Source organism: Anabrus simplex, chromosome 1 (assembly GCF_040414725.1).
Source record: "Anabrus simplex isolate iqAnaSimp1 chromosome 1, ASM4041472v1, whole genome shotgun sequence".
Taxonomy (NCBI): domain Eukaryota; kingdom Metazoa; phylum Arthropoda; class Insecta; order Orthoptera; family Tettigoniidae; genus Anabrus; species Anabrus simplex.
The window spans coordinates 792,318,541-792,331,578 of NC_090265.1; the positions used below are offsets into that span (position 1 = coordinate 792,318,541).

The following is a 13,038-nucleotide window of genomic DNA, read 5'->3' on the forward strand; positions in this document are numbered from 1 at the left end:
CTGTAATATCTTCAGTTTCTGAGATATATGTATCCTCATTAAAGGCATTCAACCCATTATTCACCCTTTTACACCCCTCCTATTGGGATTTAGAGAAAACAAAGAAATACTTGTTCCTTTATTTTTAAGGGAGATTCTAAACACCAATTTTTACATCCGTAATCGTTTAAAGTTTTAAGATGTAGACACACTCATTTTAAAAATTCACCCCCCTTTTCACCCCCCCCCCCCCATTATTGGGATTTTCCAAAAACGAAAAAATACCTGTTTCTTTATTTTTAAAGTAGATCCCAAATACCAATTTTCAGGTCTGTAATATCTTCTGGTTCTGAAATATAAGTAGCCTCATTAAAGGCATTCAACCTCTTTTTCACCCTTTTCCACCCTTCCTATTAGGATTTTCCGAAAACAAAAAATACGTGTTTCTTTATTTTTAAAGGAGATTCTAAATACCAAATTTTATATCTATAAACTTTAAAAGTTTTGAGATATGGATACACTCATTTTAAAAATTTCATCCCCCTTTTCACCCCCCCCCCCCATTATTTGGATTTTCCCAAAACGAAAAAATACCTGTTTCTTTATTTTTAAAGTAGATCCCAAATACTAATTTTCAGATCTGTAATATATTCAGTTTCTAAGATATAAGTATTCTCTTTAAAGGCATTCATCCCAATTTTCACCCCCTTTTCACCCCTCCTATTGGGATTTTCCGAAAACAAAAAACTACGTGTTCCTTGATTTATAATGAAGATTCTAAATACCAATTTTTACATCTCTAAACTTTAAAAATTTTGAGATATAGATGCACTCATTCTAAAAATTCACCCCCCTTTTCACCCTCGCATTAATTGGATTTTCCAAGAACAAAAAAATATGTGTTACTTTATTTTTGAAAGCGATCAAAAGTACCAATTTTGAGGTCTGTAATATCTTCAGTTTCTGAGATATAAGTATTCTCTTTAAAGGCATTCAACCTATTTTTCACCCCATTTTACCCCTCCTATTGGGATTTTCCAAAAACAAAAAAATACGTATTCCTTTATTTTTAATGAAGATTCTAAATACCAATTTTTACATCTCTAAACTTTAAAACTTTTGAGATATAGATGCACCCATTTTAAAAATTCACCCCCCCTTTCACCCTCGCATTAATTGGATTTTCCTAAAACAAAAAAATATGTGTTTCTTTATTTTTGACAGCGATCGAAAGTACCAATTTTGAGGTCTGTAATATCTTCAGTTTCTGAGATATTAGTAGCGGTATCCTGATTAAAGGCATTCAGCTCCTTTTTCACCCTTTTTCACCCCTCCTATTGGGATTGTCTGAAAACAAAAAAATTTGTGTTTCTTTATTTTTAGAGGAGATTCTAAATCCCAATTTTTAGACCTGTAAACTTTAAAAGTTTTGAGGTATAGATACACCAATTTCAAAAAGTCATCCTTCTTTTCACCCCCTTAGCGACGGAATATCCAAAAATCCTCCCTTAGCGAGCACCTACATTGTAATATAAATGTATCCTCAAAATTTCATTTCTTTATGTCCAGTAGTTTTGGCTCGGCGATGATGAGTCAGTCAGTCAGTCAGTCAGTCAGTCAGGACAAGTTATTTTATATATATATAGATGTTAGGAAAGATATTCCAGTAATTTGAGAGAATGTTAAATGAGACTTTATTCAGAAGTAAACTCGTAATAAGTGGAAAAACTATCTGGTTGAAGTCTTAGGTTCGAGAATTACGGCTTGCAATAGGTAATTGGTGATTTAACTTGGCGTAAAAGGAAAAAGAATACAATATTGGGTATTAATGTGTATAACAATAATAACAGCCATTACTAGTTGTGACAAAGGTACATATACAATGCTTAGTAGCAGTGGTCTGATTTGAAAATTTAAATATTACATTATTTGAATGTTAGGAAATATAATTACTAAGTTTAATATTAACATACTTACAATAGGAGCAGTCTAAGGAATAAGAATACAATATTTAGTATTAATGAGTGTAACAACAATATCAGCTGCTGGCTGTTGATTGCTAGTTGTGGCAAAAGTACATATACAGTAATTGGTAGCAGTAGTCTGATTTATAAATTTAAATATTACATTATTTGGAATGTGAGGAAAAATATTCCAGTAATTTGAGAGAATGTTAAATGAGACCTTATTCAGAAGTAAAGTCGTAAAAATTGGAACAAATTATCTGATTGAAGTCTTAGGTTCGAGAATTTTGGCTTGCAATAAGTAATTGGTGATTTAACTTGGCGTAAAAGGAAAAAAAATACAATTTTGGATATTAATGTGTATACAATAATAACAGCTGTTGGCTGTTGATTACTAGTTGTTTGAAAGGTACATAATATTATTATTATTATTATTATTATTATTATTATTATTATTATTATTATTATTATTATTATTATTATTATTATTATTATTATTATTATTATTATTATTCCTGCTGTCATTTCTTGATGGATACAGTACTTTTGCATCCATCTCTTGGCACAGGCCAGAGCAAAGTGTAGCTTCCACTGAAGTCCCAGTCTCATCCATGGCTGTGACAATATGGAAGCTGCTGGGGTATGGGTGGTGCTGATTAATGACATTCAGAGCACAACCAGTGTGTCTGAGTGTCATGAAAGGTGTTGCTCATAGGGTTAGTTGTGCTACAATAGCACTGTCTGGCCTAGTGAGGAAAGCAATGGCAAACTACCTCACTCCTCATCTTGCCTAGTACACCTCATTTTGGTACTGCCATTGGTTCTTGTGGTTTCCCTATAACTGCATAGCCTTTGGTGATGCTATTTGAGGATCCAACCAGCCTCTGGGCTGATGACCTAACAGACAGACAGACAGACAGACATTATTATTAATATTATTATTATTATTAAGGGCACCCGAATCTGCATTAGGATTTACAGTATTCACTTATCGACATGATTCTCTTGTTGCAAGTCTTGATGTGATACCTGTCACACTGTTTGCCACATAAAACGCATATACAATTATCATCTGAATTATGAAGACTTCACAGTGCATATCTTGTGGTGAAAACCATGAATGGAGAGACTTGTTATGATATGTCTTTGATCTTGATTTTCTTTGGTAGTTTCTCACCAACATGGCATCTGAGGTATAAAAGTCGGGGTCGATTTCCTTTTTCTTTTCTTCCCTTCTGCGTAGAAGTTCATTGTAAGCTTCAGTAGATGGCAGATGGAGTCTCATTCTGAGGTCCTGAATGTATAAAGTTTCTTTGGCCAGTTCATATACTAGGCATGAAAGAGCCGATTTTCCAACTCGTAAAGTACATTTAAGAAAGCATGCTTTTACTTTCTCTATCCTTTCGAGATCTCTGAGTTTGAGATAGTCCCAAATTAGTTCCAATCCGTAAGACAAGACAGGTGATATTACTGTGTGGAATAACATTATTGCCATGGATAAAGGTAGTGCTGCGAGATCTTTTATCTTGTAGATGGCCCTTATCGCTGCCGCAGTGTGATAACTAAAGGACAGTGCTGTGGTTTGAAGAGTTATTCCAAAGTACTTGAATTTGCTGACTGTTGTTAGATCGTTGTTACAGAGAGTAAGAGTGTCTTTTGTAGAAAGTCTCCCTCCCTTTCTGAAGGTCATTTGGACCATCTTCTGAAGATTGATCGTGAGCTGATTTTCGTTAACCCACTTTTCTAACTCTAATAAGGAGGCTTGTAAGCTGACTTTGTTTGATGACCCTAGTACCATGTCATCTGCGTAGAGGATAACTGTCGTGTCGGGTGAAGATTTTACTATATTCGTAATGTCGGCAGTGGTGATGTTGAACAGTAAAGGGCTCATCGGGTCACCCTGCAGTACTCCATTCGTTTGTCTGATCGGGTCCGAAGTGTCGACTCCATCTTCAATCTCTATGTAGTTCACTATCAAGATGTTATTTAGCAACTTAAGAAGGGGATGAGCTTCGCTGATCATTGTTTTGATCTTCGTTAGGAGAATTTCTCGATTTACAGAGTCAAAAGCCTTCGTGAAATCTACGAAGACTGCATAGTACTTTCCTTTGGGTAATCTTAATGCTTCTTCTATATCCTGTAGCAGGTATTTTATAGCGTGAATTGTGCTTCTTCCGGGCATAAATCCAAATTGGCATTTCGGGATTGGTACAGAATCTTGCAATTTCTTTGTAAGGATCTTCATAAATATTTTGAGGATGTTGTTCTCCAGTGCAATGCCTCTATAAGAATTGGAATCATTTGTCTGTCCTTTAACCTTGTATAGGATTTTCACTGATGATCTCCTCCATTCCTCAGGTATAGTTCTAGATCTTAGACAGGCATTGAATAAGTTCGTCCAGAAAGGCAGTAACATTTCTTGAGTTTCTTTGAGATGTTCTGTATGAATACCATCTGGGCCGGGAGCTCTCTTGACTTTCGACTGATTCACAGTTGCTCTGACTTCATCAGGTGTAACCTGGATTATATTTCCGTCTGGAGTCATGTTGATTGCAGGTAACGCCTGGGTTTTATTTTCCAGATTCAGGACACCTTTGAAGTGTTCTTCCCATTTATCCATAGGGATTTCTTGAGGTCTTGATACGATATATTTTTGAAGGACTAAAAGTGGGTCATGTTTTGCAGCTGTAGCTAGTTTCTTTGCTTCAGCTTCGGCAGTGCTTAGTAGCAGTGGTCTGATTTGAAAATTTAAATATTACATTGGTGGGAATGTTAGAAAAAATATTCCAGCAATTTTGGGAGAATGTTAGATGAGACCTTATTCAGAAGTAAAGTCGTAATAATTGGAAAAACTATCTGGTTGAAGTCTTTTTGGCTTGCAGTACGTAATTGGTGATTTAACTTTGGCGTAAAATGTGATTGAAGTGTCTTAGTTTGCAAGATTAAAGTAGGCACAGTTGAAAAAAAAGGTCAAATAAACACTTTTGGTGCATTGTGAATGACAACAATAACAGCTGTTAGTTTTTTATAATGGTTGTGTCAAGGGACCTTGGTATAGGATTTAGTAGCAGTTACCTAAATTTGAGCTTTTAATATATTACATTTTTCAGAATGTTAGTAATCAGGCGATATGAGAATGGTTGATTTAGACCTTATTTGGAGGTAATGTCTTAAAATTAAAAGAAGAAAGAAAATACAGGTTGAAAATCTTTGGCTTGTGATGTTAGCTTAGTAAAAGTAAATGATGGTTTAACATTTGGCATGGCGTGGTCCATAGCAATGGGATCAGATGTTAAAATAGATTAACAACTTGATTGGAGTATCTTGGGTCAAATAAGTCTTCATTAATCTTATCAGTGAAGTCAAGTTGTAAGTAGACCAGCATGATGGTGTTGGTGCGTGCTGGAATGTTGATCAGAGGGGACTCTAATTTATGGTGGATGGTGTGGATGCCGAGCGTGTGTAGATAGTCTGTAATTAAGAATATTTATTATTAAATTAATGTTTAAAAGAAATGAGCTAGACAGTAAAGATGGGTAAATATTAGTATCACTTACCCCTTAGGCCTCTGAGATGTTACTTATTCGTATTGAGTGTTGTCGGACTAATGAAGGAAGCTCGGCTTTTACTTTGCGCATTGTGTCTGTGAGATCATAGTGGAGGGGGAAGCACTTGGGAGGGAAGAGCTATGGGCTTGTTGCTTACGCGCAGAGGAGAGTTCGTGGAAACAGTGGGAGGCGGAGGGGAAGGGCCTGCCTGTCTGTGTGATGAGAGTGTTGGCTGATATGGTATTAAAGATTTAAAAAAGGTTTTAGTCTTGAAAGTTAAAGATGAGTAAATGTTGGTATCAGTTATTCCTTAGACTGCTGAGATGTTATTTATTCGTGTTGAGTGTTGTCAGACTAATGGAGGTCTCTCGGTTCCTACTTCTCGTTTTGTATCCATGAGGTCGTAGTGGAGGGGAAAATGCTTGGGAAAGAGGAGCTATGGGTTTGCTGTCAACTTGTAGAGGAGAGTTGATGGGAACGGGGGAGGTAGAGGGGAGGAGCATGCCTGTCAATGTGTTAGGAGAGTTAGCTGATGTGATATTAAAGATTTAAAAAAAGATATTGTCTTGAAAATTCATTTTATGAAGCAGAATGGGAATTTGATCATAAAGGGGGCTTTTTATATCTATTAAATCATTCAAGTTTTTGTCTTTATTAAAGAGTTGATTCCAAAAAGATGTATAGGTTTTCAAATTCGGTCATTAGTCTGCCTTTTTCGATTCTTTATAAGATTTTTAAATCCTGTTCTATTGTGGTGAATTGGTTGACCAGTGTCTCTCATGTGGTTACTCCTTGCAGAAAATTTATTATGTTTTTGAGCGTTAAAGTGTTCTAAATATCTAGTTTGGAAGCTACGTCCAGTTTGACCGATATACGAAAAATTACATTGTGAACAATTGAGTCTATAAATACCTGAGCCTGTGTAGCGGTTATTATTTACGTTGACAGTGTTTTGATTACAAAATATGTTTTGATTTGTGTTCCGTGTTTTGAAAGCGATATTGACTTTATGTGTTTATAGAAGGTTGGCTATGTGATGGATAGAGCCCGGATTTCCATGCAAATGCATGCCTTTAAATAAGCTGGTTACAATTCTCAAGCTTTGCAAATATTCGTTTCATGGCTTAACGATTCCAAATAACCGTTCTTTTTCCCTGCATGTTTGCATGTTTTGGCCTTTTTGGAAGAAAATTCATGCATAATGCATATTTTGAAGATTTTCGATTTAATAGCAAATATTTGGATGTTTAATATTGCATAATATGACTTTTCTTATAACTTTGGCACATATACTGTATAATGTTAACTTGCATGATTGTACCTTTTATTTATGTTGATTTGCAGAATTTGGGACTCTGTTTTCACGTTATACAGTATGTCTATTACTGAGAGACGGAGAGAATGTATTCCTGGTAGTCTTTGCTGAGCTGAGCTAGTGAGCAGACATGTGTGGTAACGGTCTGGAAGTGCAGGAAAAGCAGTATGGGCGTAACAGTGCAGCAGTATAGGAGTGTGATAGGGCGATGGTACAGCCGGGTCAAGTGGATTAAGGCGGAGTGTAAATTAGGAGTTAATAAAGAAATAGGACTGACAGAACTGTTGATGGCAGCAGCTATAGTGGCTACTCTATTAGTCATCGGAGGCGTCGAGATAAACCCAGGCCCATTGACATGGAAGGACATGGAGAAAATCAAGGAAGTTGTCCCGCGATGCTTCTCAGGCTGACCAGACCAAAGAAATGTTCGAAGCACAGTTCCAACAAATCAACGATATGAAGGACAGCATAACCAAAGATCTAACAGAAATAAAGGCGAAGATAAGAGAAGACAAGGAAGAAAGAGCTATAATAAATCAGAGGATAAAGGCGCTAGAAGAACAAGTACAGGTACTTCAGTGGCAAGATAGCAGAAGAATGGAGGAGGAGAAGAGAAGAAATATTATTATTTACGGACTGGATGAAACGGAAGGAGAATCTAAGATAGAATTGATGAACTCAGTCTTTAAGCTAATGAGAGAGAAATTAGCCATTGATTGTACTGAAAGGGAGATAGATGATTTGTATAGGATGGAAAAGAATAGGGGAAGAAGACCTGTTACAATTTTGTTTCCTTATTAATGGCAAGCTGAATTTTGAATAGTGCAAGGAACTTGAAGGGTAGCAGAGTTTGGATAAAAAGGGATATGGACAGAAAAAGCCTCCAAGAGCAAAGAGTTCTACAATTCCATTTGCGACCAACAAGAAAATTGAATCTATGGGCGTTTATGAGAGGAAACCACTTGCATGTGATAGGAGATACCTGGGCGAGAACGTGGACGGTCAGTGATCTGGGTGATATGTTCGAAGAACGAAGTAAACAGTTTGGGTCATCAGCGGAAGTGCATGGTGATGGAGTGATGACACAAGGGATTCCAGAGTATACGTGCGGTGCTGGTGTTGATAACCCTGGACAGGTGATTCAATGGTCTACGTCAGATCTTCCAGTGGAGTTAAATAACGGTGGGAGGAACGACGAGGCGAGCCAGATGTCAACAGCAGAGCCGCGTGGAGGAGCTGAGGATACTTCCAGGCATTGGTCAGTGAGTCTAAAAGACTTTTTTTTTTTCAGAAGATGGGGATGGGTTCAGGTAGTAGATTATAAATCACAGAAAAACTATCTGAGAAGGACGTTATTTGCTCTCCGGAGGGGAGTATAATGGAAGTGGAAAGAACTAGAATGATTAGAAGTAAGTCAGGGAGAATGACTAGAAGTATTCCTGGTAACCTATCTGACAACCAAAGTTAGTACGTAAAGTAGAGGTCCGATAATCCAATTAACCAAGCACTTCCTTATCTGTTGGTTGAGTAAACATTTACGTAAGCTGGAAGTCCCCACATCGATCTCTGTAATTCTTAGCAATAAGGTGTCCCTGTTATACATTGTTAAAAATCAAACCGTACATTGCGCATTACTCATTGACAGCTCATTTTTTCATCTATGTTAGACGAACAATACAAAACTTGTATTGCACTGAGCTAGCAGCTTACAAACCTTGGTTTTGAACTGAACCCTCTTCTGTTGTTATCTTGAATTTTCCTACCCGGATCTCTCACTCGTCACTTTGTTATTGCAGCAGGCAATCCTTACCAGTCATCAAGGACATTCAAATGTGTCTGCCATTATCGCACGGAGAAGTAGCTGCGGCAGCTAGATATAAGTTGAACGAAGTGATCCGTTCAAATCCTGACTTTGAATTTGTCAAGCTTATATAAGACGTAAGCAAAGCAAAGTCACTCTGTACAGGCCATGAACGCCCCTGGAGGGGTGGAAGGGAAAGGCTTCCACTATCCGTAAGCTCGGCACTTGGTGGGGTAGAGTGGTTAGCTCTACGCCCGGCCGCCTTTGCCCCCAGGAATTAACCTGGTACTCACTTTTGGTGTAGGCTGAGTGAACCTCAGGGCCATGTGCACCTCCGGAAGTGGAAATCTCGTCTCTTAAATTTTACGACTTCCTGTCGGGGATTCGAACACACGTCCTTCCGGGTGAACCGAGCACGCCTTTACCGCCTCGGCCAAGCAGTCCCTTATTATAAGACTATTGTGGTGAAAATACAAAGACGTATAATTTGTGCTCACTTTGTCCTAAATGTCATTTGAGTATGCACCTGTCACTTCTTGTGATGTAGGAAGATCATTTTCTGTGCTTGACAATGTGCTGACAGATAAACTGATGAGGTTAAATCAAGACAATTTGGAGAAATTACTGTAGTTGTTGTACAATGTTTCAAAAGGAACTCAGTTTTGATAGTGCATATTTTCCAGTTTATCATGCATGTTTTGCCATTTGATAGTGCATGAATGCATGCATATTTTGAGATTTGATGGTGCATGGAAATCCGGGCTCTAGTGATGGATAATTGGATTAGTGTATGTGAAAGTTGCGAACTTCGGTTTATTGGGTTTTATTGGGGAAAGTTGTGTTATTAGTTTTACTTTGTTAATCATTTTATTGATCGTGCTGGTGTTGAAGCTGTTGAATTTGGCTATTTCTTTTATGTAGTCCAGTTCTTTTCTTTTTTTTTTTTTTCAAATTGTTAGGCGAAAGGGGAATTTTTAGAGCTCTATATATTAGAATGTAATATGAAGCTTGTTTATGGGAGTTGGGGTGTAATGAATTATTATTCATTGTTAGCAGAGTGAGGAAGGTTTTCTGTAGATCTGAAAGTCAAATTTATTATCCATTCATGTGATGCTGATGTCTAAAAAATTAATCGAGCTGTTGTTCTCATCTTCCTTTGTGAATCTTATATTATTATCTAAGTGTTTAAAAATGTGATGATGTTATCGCTGCTATTGCATTGTTTGTCAATGATAGCTAATGCGTCATCAAACTTTGAAATTGAAGAATTTGTTTAATAATTAACTTTCTTATTAAACAATAATTACTTCACATTTAACAACAAAATATACCACTAAAAAGGTTTAGTGATGGGAGACCCTATTTCAGGAATATTAGTGGACATCTATATGGACAATTCAGAACACAATAAAATAATAAATAACATTATTGGTCTTCATCTATGGCTCCATTATGTTGATGACAATTCAATGGCTTCAACATCAGCACGATCAATAAAATGATTAACAAAGTAAAACTAAAACTAACAACACAACTTTCCCCAATATAAACCAATAAACCGAAATTTGCAACTTTCACATACACTAATCCAGTTACCCATCACATGGCCAACCCCCTAAAAACACATGAAGTCAATATTGCTTTCAAAACACGGAACACAAATCAAAACACTGTCAACGTAAATAATAACCGCTACACAGGCTCAAGTATTGATAGACTCAAGTGTTCACAATGTAATTTTTCGTATATCGGTCAAACTGGACGTAGCTTCCAAACTAGATATTTAGAACACTTTAACGCTCAAAAACATAATAAATTTTTTGCAAGGAGTAACCACATGAGGGACACTGGTCACCACTTCACCACAATAGAACAGGATTTTAAAATCTTATAAAAAATCAAAAAAAGGCAGACTAATGGCCGAATTTGAAAACCTATACATCGTCTTGGACCAACACTTTAATAAAGACAAAAACTTGAATGATTTAATAGATATAAAAAGCCCCCTTTATGATCAAATTCCCATTCTGCTTCATAAAATGAATTTTTAAGACAATATCTTTTTTTAAATCTTTAATACCACGTCAGCTAACTCTCCTAACACATTGACAGGCATGCTCCTCCCCTCTACCTCCCCCGTTCCCATCAACTCTCCTCTACATGTTGACAGCAAACCAATAGCTCCTCCTTCCCAAGCACTTTCCTCTCCACTACAACCTCATGGATACAATACGAGAAGTAGGAACCGAGAGACCTCCATTAGTCTGACAACACTCAACACGAATAAATAACATCTCAGCAGTCTAAGGAATAACTGATACCAACATTTACTCATCTTTAACTTTCAAGACTAAAACCTTTTTTAAATCTTTAATACCATATCAGCCAACACTCTCATCACACAGACAGGCAGGCCCTTCCCCTCCGCCTCCCGCCATTTCCGTCAACTCTCCTCTGCGCGTAAGCAACAAGTCCATAGCTCCTCCCTCCCAAGCGCTTCCCCCTCTACTATGACCTCATGGACACAATGCGCTAAGTAGAAGCCGAGCTTCCTTCATTAGTCCGACAACACTCGACACGAATAAGTAACATCTCAGAGGCCTAAGGGGTAAGCGATACTAATATTTACCCATCTTTACTGCCTAGCTCATTTCTTTTAAACATTAATTTAATAATAAATATTCTCAATTACAGACTATCTACACACGCTCGGCATCCACACCATCCACCACAAATTAGAGTCCCCTCCGATCAACATTCCAGCACGCACCAACACCATCATGCTGGTCTACTTAGAACTTCACTTCACTGATAAGATTAATGAAGACTTAAGTGAGCCATGATACTCCAATCAAGTTGTTAATCTATTTTAACATCTAATCCCATTGCTATGGACCACGCCAAATGTTTTTTTGCTATTTGCTTTACGCCGCATAGACACAGTTAGGTCTTATGGTGATGATGGCATAGGAAAGGCCTAGGAATTCGAAGGAAGTGGCCTTGGCCTTAATTAAGGTACAGCGCTGGCATTTTCCTGGTGTGAAAATGGGAAACTACAGAAAACCATCTTCAGGGCTGTCAAGAGTGGGGCTCGAACCCACAATCTCCCGATAACTGGATACTGCAAGTGATAAAAATCATTGTTATCCGTATTGAAGATACTGAATGTAGGATGCTAAAAGGTTTGTTTTATCACCTATTCAATACATATAAATATATATATATATATATATATATATACTAGCAAGATACCCGTGCTTCGCTACGGTATTATACTAAAATTTATAATTGAATGCTTTTTTTTTTTTATATAATCCGCCGAAATTCGCGATCTGACTCGTTTTCTAATAGATTACGGCAAGTTTCCTTCCATTTTTCAATATTTCCAGCACTCGATTTCGTACTTCCCGGGCTAGGTCCAGGTATTCCACCCGGTCAGTTGCGTCCCTAAATCTTTGCCATCTTTTCTTATAAGAATCTTTAATATGGATCAAATCCTTGAGGAGATCTGGCGTGGTGTCGTCTTGGGTGTCTTGGCGGTACTGAACCCGCGACCGGACTGCATTCTTAGTCATTACCCGTCCAGTACCCGTTTCCAGCGCGGTCTGCACATTTGATGACGGTCCAGAACATTATTGTTATTATTGTTATTATTATTGTTGTTGTTATTATTATTATTATTATTATTATTATTATTATTATTATTATTATTATTATTATTATTATTATTATTATTATTATTATAGATGTTCTGGACCCCATAGCAAGATGCAAGACCGCTACTTGGCGGTAAATTACATCTGCTGCCACTGTCATTGTTAACAATGTCGCTCGTAGCCAAGTGTGCGGGATTTCTGGCGATACGAGTGACATACTGTAATTTCGTGCATTATTGACCTTATTATAGAGGTGAACAATTGGACAAACAATCTCATTCCTATCGTTTATTTCAAAGGTGTTTAAATTTTTATTTATATGCCGGAGAATCTACTGTAATCTAAGAACGTTCTCCGAAGAAAAAGATGGCTCTTGAAAACGAACCCAGGAAAGATAAAAATGATCGGTTTATGATCAGAATAAGTACATCGGAAATCTACAGCTGGTTTCCGGTCATTCGACAGGGTCAGGAATGGAATGAATAAAGCCCCCATCTGGCGGCGGCAATAGGAATTGTGCCGGCTGCCGAAGCCTGTCGCACTCCTCTGGGGCAATGGGTAATGAATGACAAATGAAATGAAATGATATTGGACAGTGTTTCTGGAAAGAATGATGACAGGAAAAACCGGAGTATCCGGAGAAAATCCTGTCCCGCCTCCATTTTGTCCAATACGAATGTCTCATGGAGTTACCGGGATTTGAACCACATAACCCAGCTGTGAGAGGCAGGCGCGCTGCCACCTGAGCAACGGAGGCTCCTTATAAGTACATTAT

General features: G+C 37.5%; 1 protein-coding gene across 1 annotated transcript in view; it reads left to right on the plus strand.

Annotated features, from left to right (window-relative positions):
* Positions 1-13,038, plus strand: part of PolrMT (mitochondrial RNA polymerase) — a 306,750-nt gene that overhangs the window by 270,039 nt on the left and 23,673 nt on the right. The window lies entirely within an intron of this gene.